Source organism: Spinacia oleracea, chromosome 4 (assembly GCF_020520425.1).
Source record: "Spinacia oleracea cultivar Varoflay chromosome 4, BTI_SOV_V1, whole genome shotgun sequence".
In the NCBI taxonomy this organism is placed as follows: Eukaryota; Viridiplantae; Streptophyta; class Magnoliopsida; order Caryophyllales; family Amaranthaceae; genus Spinacia; species Spinacia oleracea.
Genome location: NC_079490.1, coordinates 131,524,768 through 131,547,705, shown reverse-complemented (window position 1 = coordinate 131,547,705; position 22,938 = coordinate 131,524,768). Strand labels below are relative to the sequence as shown.

Here is a 22,938-nt window from a genome sequence, read left to right as displayed (position 1 = left end):
TATTTGTTCTACAGGTTACGATATTTTATTTATTGTTGTTGACAGGTTCCTATATTTGGTGCAAGACACCCTAGGTATAGATAAATAAAACTAAAATTTTCCCGCCAAAAGCACAGCTTTGTTGCAGGGGGCATATACTTGTTCGCTGCAACAAGTGTGTAAAATTAGGCAAAAATCAAGACTTGTTGCAGCGTACAAAATGATGTACGCTGCAACAGACTGGTTTGTTGCAGCGAACAAAATGATGTACGCTGCAACAGACTGGTTTGTTGCAGCGTACAAATAAAAGCCCGCTGCAACAAACCAGTCTGTTGCAGCGTACATCATTTTGTACGCTGCAACAAGTCTTAATTTTTGCCTAATTTTACACACTTGTTGCAGCGTACATGCAAATGTACGCTGCAAAAAAGTACTTTTCGCAGCGTACATTGTACGCTGCAACAAGTCAATACTTGTTGCAGGCCCCCCAGTTGCAGCATACGATGTACGCTGCAACAGGGGTCTAAAAGCCCGCTGCAACAAGGGTTTTTTCTACTAGTGAGTCCTTTTATGTCGTGGCAAACGGGATAGGTTTACCTAATAAGTTCTTAGACGTACCTATGAACCAAGAGTAGTTTCTAGACTATTAGCAAAAGCTTTGCAATATTTTAGAATTGAGCCTAAATACATAATGTGCTTAATTCTTCATTTAAGGATCTTGGAATCATTTTATTCACACCTGCCGAAATACATAACTTGAATAAAATGCTTAATAAATAATAAATTATGCATGTATGCTAGAATTTAAGTTTATTAAGAGAAACAATGAATGGTTATTTATTTGTTTATTCTTTTTCAATTGTAGTTTTTACTATGGCAAACAACAATCAAAACATCATCATGGGTTCTGAGCTTATGGTCAAGCTGAACCTAACAAATTTTCTTGAATGGGAAGCTAAGCTGATTGAAATAGTGAGACTCAATGGATTTGAGTATGTACTGTTCCATCCCATGCCAAGATACTATGCCAGAGACATGACCCCTGAAAGACATGCCGCCTGGGATGCGGATCTCAAAAAGGTTATGAGTCTCATGCTGAACAATATCCCTGATGAATGGGCTAGGAGGTTTGTAGCTTACGAACCTTTTATGCTCATCAAGAATCTGAGGGATATCTGTCGTGGAAACACGGAGGACAGGGACCTAAATGTCCACGATGAAGGAAATAATGCCCTTGGTCCAAGTATGCATTTAATGGTAAGTCTAATAAATGCGGTTCAGTATTAATTATACAAGTTAATAATTCAGTGAGATCAAGCGAACTGTATGCCTAGCTAGAGGCCGCCTCCGTTCAAGTGGATTAATGATATTAATCCACAGCTTACTCTTGACTGAACCCGTAGGGTCACACAAATAGTACGTACGTAAACGGATCAAGTATTTAATGGCATTAAATACTCCATCAATGGATATTCGGAATCGACGGATCTTGGTTTCAGTGGGAGCTGAGATCGTCACAGGCAAATAAATGAATACTTCGGAAACGATGATATTGCCGGAAACGGAAATCTGGATCGTATCGGAAATATAAATATTATCCAAGTCGTAGATGTTGCCGGAAACGGAAATATGGTACGTGTTGGAAAATATTATCGGAAATGGAAATATTGCCGGAATCTGAAATATTGTCGGAAACGGAAATATTGTCGGAATCGGAAATATTATCGGAATCGGAAAATAATTCCGAAAACGGAAATATTAAATATTCGTTCGAAACGGAAATTAATTTCGGAATCGGAAATGTTAAATATTGTTCGTATCGGAAATGAATTCCGGAATCGGGAAATTAATTGGAAGCGCGTCGTACGAATTAGCATCGGACGAGCTTGCTAGACGAAGGCCCAGCGCGAAGCCAAGCCCACGTCCAGCAAGCGTGGCGCGCCTCACAAACAGCCCAAGGCCACGCCAGGCCCAGCGCAAGGCAGGCCCAGCGCGCGCCTAGGCTGCGGCAGCTTTGTGGGCTTTTGCGCGGGCATGGCCTGCGCGCATGCGGGTCATGCTCGTGTGAGTGTTTGTGCTTGCGTACAAAACCTAAATCGTGTAGGATTCGTTTAAAAGATTAAATTCCTATATCTACTAGATAAATTAATTAATAGAGTTTAAATTAAATTCAAGTTAATTAATTCGTTTCGTAGTAGGATTCCAATACCTTTTCCATACCCTATAAATAGGTGATTACTGCTCACAATTTATAACGAGTTTTCAAGTATTCAATGAGAGTTTTAGGCATAAAATACAGTCACTCATTTGCTTCATAATAACCGAAAAACATAGTACCTTTGGGGCGATTCTAGTTAGTCAAACCTAAGGCGGATCCGGACGTGCTGTGGACTATCTACGGTGGGACGACACTTGGAGTCCTAAAGACTTGTTCTTTTTTGGTTCGGGCGCAGCAAGGGAGGGCACGCTACAAAGAGTATGCATCCTAATTATGCTAATTGTTGTGTGACAATTAATTTGGAATCCTGGCTTTTATGGTTTTTCCGCATGATTTATATTCATTTATATGTATCATAACCTAACACATGAGTTGATTGAATCAATGTCTGGCCTGAAGGTTAGTTCTCATAACAGATGTTTTGGGATGGAGGTCCAAGAAATACATGTTCAGCTCCTTCGCACTAAACAAAGGGTTGGTGTTCCACTAAGGTTCCTTGTAGACCTTATGCTTTCATACTTTGATCGCCTAAGTCTACTAGGAACACCAATAAGTGAAAGGATGACAGTCTCTATCTTGCTCAATTCACTCCAAAGTGGGTTTGGTCGCTTTAAGCAACTATACATGAGTGAACCAAGAGAAGAAACAGTTGCAGAGTTTGTTCACATTGTCAAAAAGGCTGAGATAATACTCGACTGTGAAGCCAAGGATTTACTCAAGGCTAAAGGGAGACCCTTCAAGAAAGGTGGAAAGTCCAAGGGCAATGCTGAGTCAAGAAAGAAGACAAAGAAGGACAAGTCCACATCAAGCTGTCTTTATTGTGATGGAATTGACCATTACAAGAGAGAATGTCCAAAGCTTAAGGAAGATCAGAAGAACGGAACAGTCGTACCATCTTCAGGTACTTTCGTTATAGACTGTATACTTGCAAATTCAACTTCTTAGGTATTAGATACAGGTTGTGGCTCACACTTATGTTCCAATTCTCAGGGACCAAGAAGAAGTATAAGGTTAAGCAAGGGTGAAGTTGACCTACGAGTGGGAAATGGAGCACGGATTGCTGCATTAGCTGTAGGAACTTATTATTTGTCGTTGCCCTCTGGGCTAGCTTTGGAACTGGAAGAGTGTTTCCATGTTCCAAATCTTACTAAAAACATCATTTTTGTTTCTTGCTTAGATGCTAAGGGATTTTCCTTTTTAATAAAAGACAATAGTTGCTCGTTTTATTTTAAAGAGATGTTTTATGGATCTGCTAGATTAGTCAATGGACTTTATTTATTAGATCACGACAAACAAATTTATAACATAAATACCAAAAAGGCCAAAAAGAATGATTCAGAGCTCACTTATCTGTGGCATTGGCGATTAGGCCATATAAACATAAAGCGCATAGAAAGATTTCAAAAGGAAGGAATTCTAGGACCATTTGACTTAGAGGATTATGGTAAGAGCGAATCATGTTTACTTGACAAAATGACAAAGCAACCTTTCTCTAAAGTTGAAGAAAAAGCAACTGAACTATTGGGTTTAATCCATACAGATGTATGTGGACTAATGAGTACAAATGCTAGAGGTGGTTTCAGCTACTTTATCACTTTTACTGATGACTTCAGTAGATATGGTTATGTCTACCTAATGAAGCATAAGTCTGAATCCTTTGACAAATTCAAGGAATTTCAGAGTGAAGTAGAGAATCAATTAGGCAAGAAGATTAAGGCACTGCGGTCTGATAGAGGCGGTGAATATCTGAGCTATGAATTTGATGACCATCTTAATGAATGTGGAATTCTATCAGAATTGACTCCTCCCGGAACACCTTAATGGAACGGTGTGTCAGAACGGAGGAATAGAACCTTCCTAGACATGGTTAGATCAATGATGGGTCAGGCTGAACTTCCAATAGAATTTTGGGGACATGCACTAAACACAACTGTACTCAATATAAATAGAGCTCCGTATAAAGCTGTCGAATAGACTCCATATGAGTTATGGTTTAGAAAGCCTCCAAATGTGTCTTTTCTTAAGATTTAAGGTTGCGAAGTAGACGTCAAACGATTAATTTCAGACAAACTTCAACCAAAATCTGACAAATGTATCCTTGTGGGCTATCCAAAGGAAACAAAGGGGTATTACGTCTACAATACATCTGAGAACAAGGTGTTTGTTGCTCGAGATGGTATATTTTTGGAAAGAGATCACATTTCCAAAATGACAAGTGGGAGAAAAGTAGACCTTGAAGAAATTCGAGTCGAACAACAAAATCTAGAGAATGCCCAAGATGACATTCAGGATGAAACTCAGAGATCTTTAGAAGTATCTGGTGAGAATCAAGGACCATCAAGAAATGTAACCCCGCGTAGATCGCAGAGATATAGATCTCAACCGGAAAGGTACTTAGGTATTTTGACGAACGAGAGCTATGAAGTTCTATTAATTGAAAGTGATGAACCTGCGACTTACAAACAAGTTATGACGAGCCCTAGCTCCAAGCAATGGAAAGAAGCGATGCCATATGAGTTAGACTCCATGTCTGAAAACCAAGTTTGGGATTTGGTCGATTTGCCAGATGGTTACCAAGCCATAGGAAGCAAATGGGTTTTCAAACTGAAAAAGGACAAGGATGGGAAACTAGAATTTTTCAAAGCTAGATTGGTTGCAAAAGGTTACAGGCAAGTCCACGGTGTGGATTACGATGAAACCTTTTCACCAGTTGCAATGCTAAAGTCTATTCGGATAATGTTAGCAATCGCTGCATCTTATGATTACGAAATAGGGCAGATGGATGTCAAAACCGCTTTCTTAAACGACGTTTTAACAGAAAATGTGTTTATGACACAACTTGAGGGTTTTGAGGATCCAAAGAATGCTAAAAAGGTATGCAAGCTTAGGAAATCCATCTACCGATTAAAGCAAGCATCAAGGAGCTGGAATATACGTTTTGATGAAGCAGTCAGTGACTTTGGCTTCGTCAAGAACGCAGACGAATCTTGTGTATACAAGAAGGTAAGTGGGAGCAAAATTTCTTTTCTAGTATTATATGTCGACGACATATTACTTATCGGAAATGACATTCCTATATTGAACTCTGTCAAGATTTGGCTTGGGAAATGTTTTTCGATGAAGGATCTAGGAGAAGCACATTACATACTGGGCATCAAGATTTACAGAGATAGATCTAAAAAGATGATTGGACTCAGTCAAAGCACTTATATCAATAAGGTGCTTGAAAGGTTCAATATGGCAGACTCCAAGCGAGGCTACCTACCCATGTCTCATGGAATGACTCTAATTAAGACTCAGTGCCCAAAAACACTGGATGAGCGTAGACGAATGAGTGGGATTCCATATGCATCATTGATTGGTTCAATAATGTATTCTATGATATGTACACGCTCGGATGTTGCGTACGCACTCAGTGCTACGAGCAGATACCAGTCAGACTCGGGATAGGCACATTAGACTGCTGCCAAGAATATTCTGAAGTACCTAAAAAGGCACAAAGATGATTTCCTGGTCTATGGTGGAGATGATGAATTAATTGTTAAAGGCTATATGGACACAAGTTTCCAAACCGACAAGGATGATTTCAGATCACAATATGTGTTTGTCTGCTGCCTCAACGGAGGAGCAATAAGCTGGAAAAGTGCTAAGCAAAGCACCATTGCGGATTCTACAACTGAAGCGGAGTACATTGCTACACATGAAGCAGCAAAGGAAGCTATTTGGCTAAGGAAGTTCATAGGTGAACTTGGTGTAGTCCCTTCCATTAAAGGACAAATAGCTCTATATTGTGATAATAACGGAGATATTGCACATGCAAAGGATCCTAGACACCACCAGAGAGTCAAGCATGTACTTCGTAGATTTCACCTTCTACGAGAGTTCGTTGAAAGAAAAGAAGTCGAGATAAGCAAGATTGGAACTGACGATAACATCTCAGATTCATTAACTAAACCTCTGCCGCAAGCGAAGCACAACTCGCACACTGCAGCTATGGGAATCAAGCATTTTGGAGAACGGCTTCGATGTCCTTATTTAATATTTTAATGTTTTATAGTTTAATACTTTGTAAAACGTTATTGGTTAACCATTCATGAATAGAATTCATTTTTCCATTTTATGTGTGGTTTATTAAATGATGAGTCCCTTCAATTTGACGATATATTCAAGATAGACTGTCAGGACCAGTCCTGTGACTAAGAAATGTCTATCAAGTGAACTTAAATGTCAAAAGTTGAAAATGGTCCCTGGTCGGAGTTTTCTATAAAGATGGACGCATAGAAAACGCTAGACGACTAGAATGCAAGATGACTAGTAGTTCTGTTTCTTGAACTATGTGGACATGGCAATGTCGCAATCATTTGCATAGATACTTACTTTGGGAAGACTAGTATCGGACAGACCTATGAAGCTTAACTGTATAAGGAGAAAATATGTCATAAGTAAATTTCATTAAAATTATTAGACACTAAAACTCAATACCTGAGTGATTTGAGATTACTTGTTTGAGAACTGGTTACTTTGACGTTATCAACCGTCGCACCGTAAAAGGAGGTTATAACGGCAACGCTCGGGTAATCACCTATCAAACGAAGTCTAATCTCAAGACCGCAAGATAGGATTGTCCTCCCATAAATCGGGATGAGATGCTGAAAGTTGTACAAGGCCACTCGGAGAGCTAGAAACTGTAAAATGCATGGCCGTGCTAAGATGAATCATAGGCTTATTTATCTATTTATTTGATCAGTTGAACTCTGAAACCGAGAAATACCTCTGGACATAATAAGGATGACAACTCTTACCTTATGTTCATGAGCAAGCATCAAGCGACTAAGGAATTAGGAAATGCACACTTGTCCTTAAGGACAAGTGGGAGACTGAAGGAAATAATGCCCTTGGTCCAAGTATGCATTCAATGTTAAGTCTAATAAATGCGGTTCAGTATTAATTAATTATACAAGTTAATAATTCAGTGAGATCAAGTGAACTGTATGCCTAGCTAGAGACCGCTTTAGTTCAAGTGGAATTAATAATATTAATCCACAACTTACTCTTGACTGAACCCGTAGGGTCACACAAATAGTGCGTGAACGGATCAAGTATTTAAGTGAATTAAATACTCCATTTATGGATATTCGGAATCGACGGATCTCGGTTCCAGTGGGAGCTGAAATCGTCAAAAGGAAAATTATGAATACTCCGGAAACGATGATATTGCCGGAAACGGAAATATGGATCGTATCGGAAATATAAATATTATCCAAGTCGTAGATGTTGCCGGAAACGGAAACATGGTACGTATCGGAAAATATTATCGGAAATGGAAATATTGCCGGAATCGGAAATATTGTCGAAAACGGAAATATTGTCGGAATCGGAAATATTAAATATTTGTTCGAAACGGAAATTAATTCCGGAATCCGAAATATTAAATATTGTTCGAATCGGAAATGAATTCCGGAATCAGAAAATTAATAGAAAGCGCGTCGTACCAAATAAACATCGGACGAGGTTGCTAGACGCAAGGCCCAGCACGAAGCCAGGCCTGCGCCTAGCGAAGCCCGCGCACAGCAATGCGAGCCAGCAGCCCGCCAAGGCACGCAAGGCCCAGCCAAGCAGCACGCAAGGCCAGGTCCAGCGAGCAAGGCAAGGCCAGCAGGCTGGCGCGCCCAAGCTAGCATTGGCTGCGAGCCAGCGCTGCTGGGCCGAGCTTCGCGCGCGCGCGCCCAGCGCCCTTCGTGGGATGTGCGTGTGTGTGTCTTGAGTTCATGCATGCATCGAATCCTTAAGCGTTTAGGATTAGTTCGATTAAAGATTATTTTCCTAAAACTACTAGAGTTAGTTGTTGAGTTAAACACTAACTTAATAGATTTAATTGGTATCGAATTCTAATAAGATTAGATAAGTTGAATCCTAGTAGATTTCTAGTTCCGATAATCCTACCCTATAAATAGGTGATGGCAATCACAATTTATAATACATCAATTCAAGTATTCATATATTTTTAAGTTAAAAACTAAAGTTAATAATTTGCCACAAAATTATAACCAAATAACATAAAATCTTAGGCTAAATTCTAGTTAATTGAATCTAAGGCGGATCCGAACGTGCTGTGGACTATCTACGGAGGGACTACACTTGGAGTCCTAAACTTGTTCTTGTTCGGTTCGGGAGCACCTAGGGAAGGCACGCTTCGAATGTATGCATCCTAAATTATGCTAATTGTTATGTGGCAATTAATTTGGATTCCTGGCTTTATGATTTTTCCGCATGAAATATATGTTTTATATTTGTCATAACCTAACAGTTGAAAGGAGAGAGAGAAAGAATTATGAAAAAGAATGTTTGTGAGAGGTCCTTTGCGCGGATGAAATTACTAATCCACCCTTACATTTTTCTGTATGTCGGGTAGATTTTTGGTCGTTGAATTTGTTTGATCGACGGCTGAGATTAGTTCTCAGTTCTCAACTTAAAAGATGAGAACTGAGAACTAATCTCAGTCGTCGATCAATTGAATCTAATGGCTGTAAAGCTACCCGAAATTTCGAAATTAGTAAGGGTAAAATGGTAATTGACCCGCGTTGAATGACCTCCCCCTACTCCTCAATTTTCAGAATTTCTTTCTCTCTCTTCCTCCCTCCTCCCCTGCGAATTCTCTCACTTTCTCTCTCTCTCTTTCAATCTCTTCCTCCTTCTTTCTCATATCTTCTTCTTCTAAATTCATATTCTGGGATTTGTTTTTCGTTTCTTCCGTTGCCCAGGTAATCCCCTTTTCAATTTTTATTTTCGAACAAGTGAAATTAGGGTTTTTAGTTCTTATTCGTTTGTTGATGCTGTGTTTACTTTTTCTGCTGTCGTGTTTACTTTTTGTCGATGTTGTGTTTACTTTTTATTATTTTTTGTTTACTTTTATCCGATGTTGTGTTTACTTTTTCTAATCTTGTGTTTACTTTGTCTGATCTTGTGTTTACTTTAGGTCGATATTGTGTTTACTTTTGATTTTATTGTGTTTTCCTTCTACTCGATGCCGTGTTACTTTTTTTGATCTTTTGTTTACTTTCTGTCGATAGTGCGTTTACTTTTGATTATATTGTGTTTACTTTTGCTCGATGTTGTGTTTACTTTTTCCGATCTTGTGTTTACTTTCTGTCGATATTGTGTTTACTTTTCTTGATCATATGTTTACTATCCGTCTGTTTTATTTTAATCCAACAACTATCAGAGGTTCTCATTATAAGAGAGGTTCTCATCTTAAGGAGGTTCTCACCAGAACCTGGTCCTATACATACATATATATATATATATATATATATATATATATATATATATATATATATATATATATATATATATATATATATATATATATGTAAAGAGAAGTTTTTTCAAGAGCATTTAGAGCGTCCACGTAGGATTGTCCAGTCACATAATCAAATATTAATTTTATTTTTAAATGATAAATAATGAGATAAAATTGAATATAATAGGAGTCAAATACGTGTAAAAGACAATAAGAGATAAATTTTGCTAGGATTCTAAATAATAAATAAATAATTAGTAAAAGATAATAATAGATAAATTTTATTAGGAGTCAACTACCATGTTCTATATAATAATACAACTATATTACATAAAAAAAATCTCATTAACGAAAGTCTATTTATGACGGGCTCAAATCCCGTGCTTTAAGTGAAATATTCTACGACAGGGTATCTAGGTTTGTGACGGAATCACGTTGTAATTGTTCTTTTACGACAGAAATCCTGTCATTAATAGTTTTATCCCATAAAAAAGTAACAAATCATGCATTCCCCTGTAATTTTAATGTATTGATCCGTGTATCGCACAAGTTTAATTCTAGTTAGTAATTATAGTAGACTTAGTTTATGGCAGTGTTGTAGCCTAGCTTCCTTCTTGTACTATAAATGTATGATCATCAATAACATCAAGCTCGAAAAAAAATTCATAGCAAATAGATTTCTCATGGTATCACAACCACAACATAACTTCCCTAACATATATGCATTTTAGTACAGGGTGCTCTAACTCTGTTGTAACCTAGGTGCTCTTGTTTAGTACATATCACAAGTAATTAAGAATTGAACTCATGACCTCACTACCGGAGACAGGGGGGTGGTGGGGGCAGTCCCCCCTCCCTCGCCCAAAGATTTTTAAAAAAATAAGCGATAGTTAATAGTAACTGTAAACAAATTCCATCAATCTTCCTTGCCCCAGTGGTTGAAGGAGCCACGTAAGGTGTTTTGAACCTATGATAAAAGGTTCGAATCCCAACTGCGGATACTTTTATCCTTTTCCGGTTTTTAACTTCAATTTCTCATTGGGTTTGCATTATTTTTTCCTTTCATTCTTGTTTGTTTCGCTTTCTTTTTTTAAAATTTTATTTTTTCCTTTCATTTTCGTATGTAAACAGTACTTGAATAAATAAACATGTCCAAGTTTAGTACTCCATATATTTTATACTCCGTGTTATCCCACTTTATTGGACTAACGACATAACTGCTTTGACGTCTGATATTGTCGTGCCATCCAGGTATCATCGTGTCGCAGGTGGCGTCGTGTCAAGTGAGCCTGTCGAGTGAAGCGACAGGCGACAAAGCCTGGGCGACGTGAGACCAGCGACAAGGCTCTGGCGACAAGAGGAGATAAGTCAAGTTCCAAGCCCAGAAGCCCAACATGGGCCACGCCGTCATAAGATGGGAAGAAGTCCAAGCTTTGACCGAAGATTAGGGAGTTTGTTGAAGACGTGAGCAACGGCCAAGGAGGAATCCCTATCTTCCAGGGATCTTCCCAACCAATAGAACCGTTAGCACTTGGCATATAAAAGCAGAAAGAACGGCGTGTTGAAGAGAGGTTCACTCAAGCACTTAAACTCTTAAGCTATCAACTGTCTTTAGCACTCATCATTGTACTTTAGATTTTCAATATCAAAGAAAAGCATAAACAATCATATAGAATACTTAGTGGATTGATAGCCTCATAGCTATCCGCGGTTTTTTACCTTATTCCTGGGTTTTCCGCGTCAACACTTCTCTGTGTCGTGTCTCCTTTATTTGTGTTATTAATTCTTTGCTTAGTTAGTGTCGATCCTAGCCGAAAGTCGTCTCCATACGAATTTTGGCATAAACACTCCGCTAAACATTTTTAAATACACGTATAAAATATTTAGAATTTGATGTAAATGTCTTGTACCCCAACCTAGGAATTCTGACTCGGTCATTGCATGACCTCATGTTCGGCGACAATTTGGATCATATAGGTTTATTTCTGGGCTTCTCGTTCAACTAGCTGTAATACCTACACGGTAGGTATGATGTTATATTATTGTATCTTTTCTTTAAACAATATACTTCGTATAAATATAACATCGGATACATAAGGATCACTCGCTCGATCTCTTCTTTGACGATCCGCATAAAGCTAGGGAGAGGGTACGTGTAGCATTGAGTTCGTTTGTCACTTTGTCAAAGAAAAGTTGGTGCAGTTTATTGATCGATAATGTGGGTTATTTGCATAGGTTCTACAATTAAGTGAACGTAGAAGGGAATTAAATTTTATTTTAGTTTACCAAATATGGAGTACTTACTAAGGAATAAAGTGAATACACACATTTTAAAAAGACTACCTGACCGGTCAGACCACCCACCCATGGGTGTGTTGCGGGTCAGTTCGCGGGTAAAAAAGATCCGTGGTTTTAATTTACGGGTTATATAAATATCTATTTTTACCTGATTTCGAAACTCTATTTTGTTTCTCTCTCCTCTCGAACCCGATGCCTCCCTCTCTCTCCTCAAACCCTTTGTGTTTCTCTCTTTAAAATCGACGGTGGTGGAGAACCGTGGTGGCAAAACTCGCCGCCTGGGAGCAAGGAGACATTCTCGATCTCTGTCTCTCTCCTCTTGATACTCTTCGCCTATCCCTCGCCTCAAACCTGTTTGCGACGGCGACGACAAGATCGAGAATGAATCGGCAACGAGGTGATTCTTCCATCTCTCTCCTCCATTGCCCTTCATCTTCTGGTTTTAGATTTTTGTTTGATTTTATCGATTTTCCTAGCATGAAGGTGGCGTTGGTGATTAACCTTGTCGCATCATGCGTCGAAGATGGGAGGAGAGCACAATGGAATGGAGCATTGAACGACGGTGGCAGCTAAGGCACTACTTTCATCTTCTGATTTTAGGTTTTTTAATTTTCATCTTTTTGTTTAATGTTGTTGATATAGTTACAACTAAATTTGTTTTAGTCATGATGAAGTCTTTAATAGTTAAATCCTTTTATTTAATTTTGTGATTCCTTGCCAATTTTTTTTTTATTATTTCTTTTTTTTTTTGCGATTCATGTTGTGATTTGAGGCTCTTTAGTTAAACTTTTGTTGCATTTAGTTATGAAATATGATGCTTTAGTTATATTTTCTTCATTTATGTCTATTATTGACAGTAGTGATTTTAGTTTCCAATTGATTTGGCTGTCGAATAAGAATGGTTTTTTTGTTATCAGAAGTGATACATTTTAGCTCGTTCGGTTCTCTGTCAATTAATCTGTCATGGATAGGAGTGTAGGAACACCCTGTGTAGCGCCCTGCGATAATACTGTTGTGTTTAACAGATTTGGAATGATGCTTGTTGCTTTCACAACCAATATATTGCTAGTGTCGGTTGCCCGCTACATAATACATATAGTCTAATGAGAGGTTCTTGTTCTTTTGTGATTTAGTTCTAGCTAGAGTAGGTTCAGATGAGAGCAGGTTCCTATACGTAGTATCGTTGTTAAATCCCTGCGTATTTTCCCAGTTTTTCATGTCGTTGTTGCCACTAATTAGTTTCCATGTTTTGTTCAACTGTTAAGTCATATAGGAGTACTTTTGTTGCATACAATTGCAGCTATTAAATCATAACTAAAAGTCATAAAATCATAACTAAACCTCAAAAATTTAATCTTAAATAAAACAAATCTATATTTAGCTTCCTTGTTGTTCAGAGGTTTGATACCTTTATTCTTCATGGTTGTTCCGGTTTGATTTAGTTATAGCCAAAGCATCCTTGGCCTAACTGTTGGTTCAGATGAGTTGCTCATCTGCTCTATCTTCTTCGACTGTTGTCTATCGTTTGTGTTCTTGTTCAGTGTGTTTTTAGGTGCCTCTAATACTGTAGTGCGCTGCAGGTCTGCTTGGTTTGATGAACCTGGTTCAATTGGAGGAAAATGTAGGGGCAAAACTGCATTGCTGATGTCTGCAGGTGGTTAAAGCAGATCTTATCAGTTTGGACTTGGGAGACTGTCTTGGAAGCGTAGTAGTCAAGATGTTGGGAATTTGCAGTCAACATCCTCGAGTTGTTGAGTCAATTGTGATCTTGGCATGTTTCTGATGCATTTCCAAAGATGATGTTATTATTGAGGGAAACAACAACTGCAGAAGCCTCGTAAGGGTTAGCGTGGGTTTGTGGCGCTAGGCTTGCTGCATAGGTTGTTACTCCGATAAGTCATGAGACCAAACGTTGGCGGCGAGTGGAGTGGTGGAGGCGGGTGCTTGCTAAGGCTGATGTCAATGATGACACTTATGGTTTAGTTAATGATTAAATCATGTAAAGGTTTTGGTTATTTTTTGTTGTAGTTACAATTAATTTCGTTTTAGTTATGATAATTTTATATTAGTACTTTATCGTTTTAGTTTATAATTATTGTTTTTAAGTTACGTGTTTGTTATATTTAGTTACGAAATACAATGATTTAGTTACATTTTTGGCATTTAAGTCTTTTTTGTTTTAGTTGTATTTTTGTTATATTTAGTCAAGAAATAATGTGTTTTAGTTCTATTTTTCCATTTAAGTCAAATTATTTTTTTAGTTAACAGTTGTGAATAGTTTTGTTTTTGTTAAGCATATTATTTTTTAGTTTATCATTATTTCGTTTTAGTTGAGAATAACTATGTTTTAGTTGTAAATAATTTCCTTTTAGTTCACCTTAGAATTTTTGAGGTTTAGTAATGATTTTTTGGGTTTTTGTGTTTAAGTTTTGATTTTAGAAGTTTTAGTTAAGATTTTCGGAGTTTTAGTTATGATTTCAGAAGTTTTAGTTACGTGTTTCTAAGTTTAGTTAAGATTTTATAAGTTTTAGTTAAGATTTTCTTAGGTTTAGTTGAAAAATATCGTGTTTTAGGTAAGATAAATCGATTAATGAAAATTATTTACTGGTGAACTTAAAGTGATATTATATTGGGCTAGGTGTAATGTTTTTGGGCTTTGACCCATCTTTTCAAATATACGTAACTAAAACTAAGAAAATCTTAACTAAAAGTCACAAAACCATAACTAAACCTCAAAATTTTAATCTTAAATATATAAAACAAATTTATATTTAACTAAAACAAAAAATTTCCGAACTAAAAGAAATATATTCATAACTAAAACGAAATTATTCGTAACCAATTAGTTAAAGCAGTGGAACCATTTAGTTAAACCTGAAATTCAATTAGTTAAGCAATCGAACCAATTATTTAAGCAATGAAATTGAATTAGTTAAGCAATTGAACCAATTAGTTAAGCACTTATACTAATTAGTTAAGCAACTGAACCAATTAGTTAAGCAATTAAACCAATTAGTTAAGCACTAGCACTAATTAGTTGAGCAATTGAACCAATTAATTAAGCAGTGGAACTAATTAGTTACTCATTTAAACTAATTAGTTATGCATTTGAACTAATTAGTTATTCCTCATTCCTGTTAAGTTATATTTGTCATCGTTAAAAATAATTTTGTTTAAGTTACGTGTTTTTAAGCACTAGAACCAACTAGTTAAGCAATATAACCAATCAGTTAAGCACAGAAACCAAATAATTAAGTAATGGAACCAATTATTTAACCACTAGAATCAATTAGTTAAGCACTGAAATCAATTAGTTAAGCACTGTAACAATTAGTTATGCACTTTTACTAATTAGTTAAGCACTTGAACTAATTAGTCAAGCAACAAAACCAATTACTCAAGCAACGAAACCAATTAGTAAGCAACGAAACCAATTAGTCAAGCAAGAAACAAATTAGTTAAACAATGGAACCAATTTGTTAAGTAATTGAACCAATTAGTTAAGCAATGAAACCAATTCGTTAAGCACCTAGAGAACCAATTAGTTAAGCAATTGAACCAATCAGTTAAGCAATGAAACCAATTAGTAAGAAATGAAACCAATTAGTCAAGCAACGAAACCAATTAGTAAGCAATGAAACCAATTAGTAAGCAACGAAACCAATTAGTCAAGCAAGAAACCGATTTGTTAAGCAATTGAACCAATTAGTTAAGCAATTGAACCAATTTGTTAAACAATGAAACCGATTAGTTAAGCACCTAGAGAACCAATTATTCTTAACTAAAACAAAAATATTATTAACTAATGCAAATTTAATCGTAAGTAAACGAAATAATTTTTAACTAAGACAATTTAATCTTAACTAAAAGAAAATTTAATTGTAACTAAAACGATATTATACTTAACTAAATATAAAAAATATATAACTAAAACAAAAAATGACTTAACTAAACCTTTTATTTCATTACTAATATAATAAAAGTGTAAATAAAACAAAATTATCTTAATTAGCTAGTTAAGCGTTGAAACTAATTAGTTAAACTCGAAAATCAATTAGTTATGCAATAAAACAAATTAGTTAAACAACGGAATCAATTAGTTAAGCATTAGAACTAATTAGTTAAGCAATCGGACCAATTAGTTAAGCAATGAAACTAACTAATTAAGCAATGAAATAAATTAATTAAAGCAATGGATCTAATTAGTTAAGCAATGGAATTAATAAGTTACCGAAAATAAACAAGTATTTGTTAAGCAATGGAACCAATTAGTTAAGCAATTGAACCAATTAGTTAAGCACCTAGAGAACAAATTATTCTTAACTAAAACAAAAATATCATTAACTAAAGCGAATAAAACCTTAACTAAAATGAAATAATTTTTAAGTAAGACCAATTTAATCATAACTAAAAGGAAATTTAATTGTAACTAAAACGATATTATACTTAGACAAAATATAACAAATATATAACTAAAACAAAAATGACTTAACAAAACCATTTTATTTCATTACTAATATAATAAAAGTGTAATTAAAACAATATTATTTTAATTAGTTAAGCATTGAAACTAAATAGTTAAGATTTTATGAGTTTTAGTTATGATTCTCGGAGTTTTAGTTAATAATAAGTTTGTTTGAAAATCATAACTATTCGACTCATACGTTTAACTATTGTCTTTATACCTTAACATTTTGTTAGTTAAGATTTTCTTAGGTTTATTTAATATTTGTCGTGTTTTATTTATGTGTTTCTGAGTATTAGTTAAGCATTTATGAGTTTTAGTTAAGATTTTCTTATGTTTAGTTAAGAATTATCGTGTTTTAGTTAAGAATAATTTCGATTTATTTATATAATTTTATGGTTTAGTTACATTCTTTTCATTAAAGTTATTTTTTGTTTTAGTTATACTTTGTTATATTTAGTTAAGAATAATTCTGTTTTAATTAAAGTTAACTTTGTTTAGTTCAGAATAATCCTGAATTTTTATTGCGTGAACTTATTAGCTTTCATTTGAACTTCGGCCCTTCAAAAGTTTTATTATTCCTAAAACTCATGTCTTTAGCTAGCATTGACATTCTCAATTCTCATTGAAGCTAGCTAGGGAATGCCCTACGGTATAAAGGCCCCATTTCAATCAGCTTGTACTAATAAAATCAACTTGAGTAATAAGTCAGCAACAAAAATATTTTCACTAAATCAATAATTGACATAAATGAAGAAAATATAACTAAACCATCATATTTCATAACTAAATACAACATGAGTTTAACTAAAGCCCAAATCACGGTTTGAAAACAATAGTTGATATAAGTGAAGAGAATACTAAAACATCTTATTTCATAACTAAATACAACATTAGTTCAACTAAAGATCCCAAAAACTTCAACATCGGAATATTACCAATGAGGAGTTGATCGTGTTGCCTCTAATTCATTGTTCTCTCGTGTATCTTAGCCAGGTAGTCACCGAATGTTGCACCAGGCTTGACAAAGAAACCACTTGTCAAAGCAATTGTTCCAAAAGTTGTCCCAAGGCTATTGCACTAAGATAGCCCCAATGAGTGCTCAATTTAGTCGATTCAAACTGAAGTTCGATTTCTGACTTTGGTTGAACCAAACACACCTAAATAGAAGAACAACAAGTAAGCTTCACCAAGATGGAATAAACTACAAAAGTTTAAGTATTCATGACAGGAAATGTGACACAACTCAGGCATCAGTTTGCGAAGGATCTTAGTACTCATGTCATTGATAAAACCATAGCACCTGTAGCTGTTAAAGATCTGCACTCAGCGCATCAGAGTGGGTCTTCATGCTGTTGATTCCATAGCAAAGCGCATCGAGAAAATGAGAGATGCAAGAGTTGCAGCCACAACTCACTGAACTGATTACAGGGTAAGATATTAGCCCTGTTCCATTTTTCTGGCAGGTACTTAGAATAATAAATCGATCCGATAAAAGAAAATATGAAGAAAAAAGAAGCAAAACAAAGCACATGCCTCAACCATCTTCCTAGCATCAGGGATATAATAGAGTAAAACATTAATAGTGGAATCTTGCCGTTTCCATTTAGTACTTAGATTAAGTCATTGATTTCTTGCAGATTCATCAGGATGTGGGAAGCCATGCTAGAATGCCATCATGCACAGTACATAACAATATCATTAGCTTACCATGCCAAGACTACTATGGGGACTTTGGGAACTGAAACACGCAAGCAATTAATGGCGGAACTTCAGTATGAATTTGGGTGCTTTGGTCTTAGGTTTGCCGACTGGATGAACTCCCACAAATCTTAACTAAACGAAGCAAATTCTTAACTAAATATGACCATGGATTAACTAATTTAATTCATAACTGAAAACTAAGCACAACAAAAAGATAACTAAATATGAGAAATCATTAACTAATTAATTCATAACTAAGCATGTCACATACTAAAGTACCACAAATCAAAACTAAAGTTAACAAGAAATAACTAAAAACAAAAAAAGTTTAACTAAAGAACCCCAAATCACAACTTCAATCACAAAACTAAATAAAGAACAATCTCAACCAAATCATTCAAATTCATTGTTTGTTACACAATTCTCCAGCAACAACACAAACAGATGAAAAAATCAATCAATTGCAAGACAACAAACATAAAAGCGAATGAATTAAAATTAAAATCAGAAAAACCCTAACCTCCGATGGCGACGGCGGCAAGGAAACGTCAACCCTAACCTCCGATCAGTCTCGACCTACCGAAACCCATCGCTTCCATAGCGGCGTCCATCCGCACCTCCACCACCGCCTCATGTTGTCAGAAAATCGATAATCGAAGATTCAATTAGGGTTTAGATGAAACTTGAAATTGAAACTAAAAGGAGATCAAAAGGTGTAGAACGTTGACATCAAAACCTGGTGGACATGATTGTGGTGGTGGTTATTGTCTCTGGCGATGATAGATGAAGGCAAGATGAATGAGAGAGAGAAGAGAGGAGAGAAGAGAGGAGAGGAGAGAGAAGAGACTGAAGGATGGGCAGAGGAAACAAGGAGGAGAAAGAAAAAAATGATTTTTACGCGCGTGACTTCACGCGCGCATGGGCAAGTGAGTTGGTCGTACCTCCACGCGCCTGTCATTCCGCCTGACACAAAAGTTGATGTAAAGTGAAAGTAAGAAGATCGAAGGTTATGAAACAAATGAAAATGGAAAGTAGGAAGAACTTTAAGGACCAAAAGAAAATATTTTAAGATACATACATTATTTAATTATCATAAACTATAGTTCACATACCATATTACAAAATAAAAATAATGGAAGTGATTAAAAAATTAGATAGGTAACACAAAATCGTCAAAATGCAACAACATTTTTGGAGTCCTAGTGAGCATAACTTTAAATTCTTGGGTCATTACCTAAAGAATAATCACCAAAATAATTTTTTTTCTTATTTTAGATAAGCTAGTATTAAAGATAACGTAATTATCCTAAATGATAGAATATCGTATGTGGTAGAGTTGTGGGTTAAAAAATTAAACTCACTGATAGAATTTATAAACATTACCCAGAACTTCAAAATATTTTTCTCGATAGGTTTCCGCTACGTTAGATAATGTGATGTCTAAAGAGAGTTTTTCTTTGTTCGTTTCTTTTGTAATTTGTGAGTTTGTGTTTGATCTTACTAGTTCATGAATATGGAGTGTGTTAGGAGTTCCATTAGGTGGTGTTTTTATGTCTTATACACGTGGAATTGGTAAGAAGTTGGGGTTTTAGGAGGCTGACTACATCGCTGGTGGACAACGAAATAACGACCTCATACCCAAGCTAAAAAAAATATATATTTGAAAGATGGCCCACCCTTAAATAAATGTGTAAAAGTGTTGCTAACTTTTTATATACTGTCAACGGTAACATAAGTATTGTCATTGTTGTATATATACTGTCTTTGTTATATTAAAATACTGTCACAATCACCCCAAAAAGGAAATTATGTATACATGTGTAATGAAATAGAAAAAATAAACGGACCACTTAAATGAATGGATAAAAGTATTGCATATTAAATGAATGGGTAAAAGCATGTATACAAGTGTTATATAAGTATTATCATCATTTGCATAAATATTGTCATTGTTGTATTAAAATATTGTCATTGTTGTATCAATTATTGTCATATTGCCGATACTTAGTAATTTGTTTGACTTTTCAACTCATGAAGCGAAAATACCGTTTTACCCCGGGTATGGGGTAATTGTGCCGCTGTCCACCAACGATGTGCTCAACCTGGGTTTTAGTAGGTTATCATGATTTGTTGTTTCTCCATGTGTCAAAGGTTCTCCTTGTGCGGTGAGATAGGGTTTGGTTCTGCTTGTGCCGTGAGACAAGGTTCGGCTTTCCTTGTGTCGTGAGACAAGATTAATTTGGTTCTCCTTGTACCGTGAGACAAGGTTCAATTCATATGTGTTTTTTCTTGTACCTTGAAACGACATGACATTATCATGAAATGACAAGACAAACATATTAGTTTTTCTTGTACAAAATGACAGGGCATTACCTAAAAACGACAAGACTAGCATGTTGGTTTTCCTTGTACGAAACGACATGACATTACCTTGAAACAAGAGAACAAACATATTGGTTTTCCTTGTACGTAACGACAAGACAAGCATATTGGTTTTCCCTGTTCAAAACGACAGGAAATTACCTTGAAACGACATGACAAGCATATTGGTTTTCCTTGTACGAAATTGAGTAACTATATTCCAATCTCAGATATGTTTTGATAAAAAATATATCAGACCAAAATAATATCATATATGGTACTCATAAGTTCAAATATGGTACTCATAATTTCAAATATGGTACTCAGAAGTTGAAAAATGGTACTCAGAAACTCAAAAATGGTACTGATCAGAAGTTCAAAAATGGTGTTCAATTCTCAAATGTGGTACTCAAAAGTTTTTAAAAATAATGGTGCAATTACCACCGTGCCCTCAGATATGTGTTTGGAGGCACATATCTGATATGGGCCTCTAAGCCATCTACGAAATGATAGGACATTAACTTCAGATGACAGGGCAAGCATATGACATATTTTTTTATTTCTCCAATCTCACGTCCGTGAAACTTCCGTTTCAATTGTGGGAGGATATTGTGATAACGTAGTTATCCTATATGATAGAATATTGTATGTGGTCGAGTTGTGTTATATGCGAGCTAGATGATATAAGATAGAGGTTTATATGACTTAGAAAACCTACGAAGTGTATGATATCTTGTTAATTTGTAATATAATTAGAGGGGTATGCCCATTTAGAACAACACAACAATATTTTCCCTTCAATAATATTTATCAGCTAGCATGCTGTAATCTTTATACTAGTCTTATATGCACGCGATGCTTGCGAAGATATATAAAAAACAATATTATAATATGTAGAAAAATTATAGAGTGTATTTGTTTGATTGAATTTTGTTTTAAAAAAATTATATTAAAATATGATTTATTTGTGACAATATAAAAATGTGGCATAATAAAATACTTGAAAGAAAAGGTAAATTATGTAATTAATAAGGAGTATATTTGACTGTGATTAAGTACTTGATTGTGACTTTCTTTTTTTACTTTTGACTTTTTTTTCTACCGTGAATAAATCTGATTGACTAACTATTTTTCTATTATATAATCTCATTTTTATTTTATTTTTCAATTAATTTAATATATTTGGTGATTTGCATTAAATAATTCGTTTTTAAATTAATTAAATTCAACTCCATAAAACAATCAACTTTTTTAATTAATTCAATTTGATATGAAATTATGGAGGGTATTTTAGACTATTTTATAGGGGACACTAAAAGTGCATTTACAAAAATAACTTCAAGAGTTCCTTTATATAATTGAGATAATTTTAAAAGAACTAACTTTTATTAATATGTAATTAAAGGTATTGATGATCAAAATTAACATATTAAGACCGTAGAAAGTCAATTATGTATTGTGAAATGAAGAAACTACAAAACTAAATGCTACTCTGTATTATAGAATAGGGTGTTGAATTAGTCACGATATATAATTTTATTAAATTAACTTGTTTTAACTTTTACTGACAGAGCATTTAAGTTTTATGGTCAAAATTATATATTTGAAAATACATGCATAGTACATATCACATAAACTCACATTGTCAAAAGGGGTGGCAATGGATCGGATGGAGCTCCATCTACCTCCATCCGCGAACGGTCCATTCGTCATCCGATTCATCCATCAGTCAATCCATCCATCACCTCCGGATGAATCGAGTGGGTCAGATGATTAACGGGTTAGATTTAACACATCGTCGACTTTATTTATATTAGTAAAATACACTAATATTTGCGAATATAATAGACATTAAATTAAAATTTTGATAAAATAATCTACAATGCTATTGTATAACAGATATAAGTTCAAAAATAATTATAAGTTTTTTATCCAACTTCAAGTAAAATAGTATAGGATACTTTATTTTTGCGAAAATAGTAGATATTAATTAAAAACATAATAATTAAAAAATAATAATTAAAAGACTAATAAACCAGTAGCCATCAAAATTGTCATTTTATATGAAACCCTTTTATTAAAAATTACATAATTGTATCACAATAATTAATAATTATAAACGGATGGATGGATGGATCAGATAATGGGTCGGGTGACGGGTTGGATGTTCACCACGAATCCAACCCGATTCATCATCCACCTATCCGCCACCCGTTTAACATTCATATTTTATCGGATCTATATCCATATATTCGATTTTCGTGATTCGGATAGTAATCGGGTTTCACATTGTGTCACACTTCTAAACAGAAAGAGTACGGCTTTGAGGTATCGACAGCCGACAGGTACTATAAAGTTCATTTAGATGTTACCGGAATACTCCAATAGTGGCATATGTCTTAAAGTTGTAATTACCTTATTATGGCATCTTTTGTCTTAATTTCGTATCTTTCATTTCTTCTTGCCATTAATTTTTTAGTTTGTTAGTTATGGCAGTTTGTCCTTACACTTGGGTGGTGGCGTGGTGCTAGTTTAAACTTTATAGTGCTGGTATATATCTGCTTTAATTATGCCTTTGCAATTAAATAATAAGAAAAAAGAAAAAAATCAGAT

At 35.1% G+C, this 22,938-nt stretch overlaps 2 long non-coding RNA genes across 2 annotated transcripts; one reads left to right on the top strand and one right to left on the bottom strand.

Annotated features, from left to right (window-relative positions):
• The first annotated feature begins 11,976 nt into the window (after window positions 1–11,976).
• LOC130459394 (uncharacterized) lies at window positions 11,977–13,866 on the top strand. The gene is made up of 3 exons (XR_008918769.1): window positions 11,977–12,192; window positions 12,272–12,395; window positions 13,376–13,866. It is a non-coding gene; the product is annotated as an uncharacterized lncRNA (long non-coding RNA).
• A 3,213-nt stretch (window positions 13,867–17,079) lies between these two features.
• Window positions 17,080–18,805, bottom strand: LOC130459879 (uncharacterized). Its single transcript, XR_008919590.1, has 3 exons — window positions 18,485–18,805; window positions 17,564–17,681; window positions 17,080–17,420 (listed from the first exon to the last, which is right to left on the bottom strand). It is a non-coding gene; the product is annotated as an uncharacterized lncRNA (long non-coding RNA).
• Window positions 18,806–22,938: the final 4,133 nt, after the last annotated feature.